This window comes from Pygoscelis adeliae, unplaced genomic scaffold (genome assembly GCF_000699105.1).
Source record: "Pygoscelis adeliae isolate BGI_AS28 unplaced genomic scaffold, ASM69910v1 Scaffold120, whole genome shotgun sequence".
Taxonomy (NCBI): domain Eukaryota; kingdom Metazoa; phylum Chordata; class Aves; order Sphenisciformes; family Spheniscidae; genus Pygoscelis; species Pygoscelis adeliae.
In genome coordinates, this window is record NW_008824032.1 from 4342445 (window position 1) to 4343293 (window position 849).

At 40.8% G+C, this 849-nt stretch overlaps 1 protein-coding gene across 1 annotated transcript in view; it reads right to left on the bottom strand.

Moving 5' to 3' along the window:
• Positions 1-849, bottom strand: part of B4GALT3 (UDP-Gal:betaGlcNAc beta 1,4- galactosyltransferase, polypeptide 3) — a 14242-nt gene that overhangs the window by 1713 nt on the left and 11680 nt on the right. The window lies entirely within an intron of this gene.

Genomic DNA, 849 nt, shown 5'->3' on the forward strand with positions numbered 1-849 from the left:
CTTTAAAAAAAAAAAACAAACAAAATGTTTGCTTAGGCATAAAGGTACCATTTCTAGGCTTAGTTATAGGGGAATTCAAAGTTAGAGAAGATTTTCAGTGTTAATGCAATCAAAGCAGAATGTAGAAGCTGAAGGGAGCAAGTTTAACACCACAGTGCCACATTATCTTCTCTAGCAGGTTCTAACCAGGCTTGGGCTAGAAAGCTTGCAGCTGCAATGCACTTTGACAGGGTACAAAGAGGATTATAGCAAGCAGGGAATGAACAGCAGCATACAGAGCATTCCAGAGCAATTCCCATGAATCTGACAACTGAGCATTATTTTCACTTCCTTGTAAGAACAGAGCTTTTACTGCCTAGAGGTCTGTCACCTAAACTTTAAAAAAAAACCCAAACTTGCAGTTTCTGAAAGGAAGCCAGTCCCAAGTTTCAGATCCAGATTAAGCCTCTCTCTGTTCTTTGAGAAGTGCAACTCATTCAGATGGCCTGATTAGAGAACTGGCTTCATAAACAATTAGTGATAAATACAGGCACCAGACAGACAAATGTGAGCTGCCCAGCTGTAGGACAGTTAGATAAGAAAAAAAGTGAACTGAAGGCTCAGAATTCCAGGAGAGAGCTCCTAAAAAACAGCACTTTGGGTGACTTTCAAGCAACCCATTGCTGGTGGCATCTGTGTTAGTTTACCAATAAAAAGTGCCTGTAATAGTGCTAGGGCTAGCAAACCTCCACTATCACAGGGCAGCTCTTACACAGAGAAAATTCCTGTGAATGTAAGAATGAATGTTTGCTCAACTGAGGTTATCTAACTGGCATGTTTGCAACATTTGATTGCCTTCCGTTGAGATCT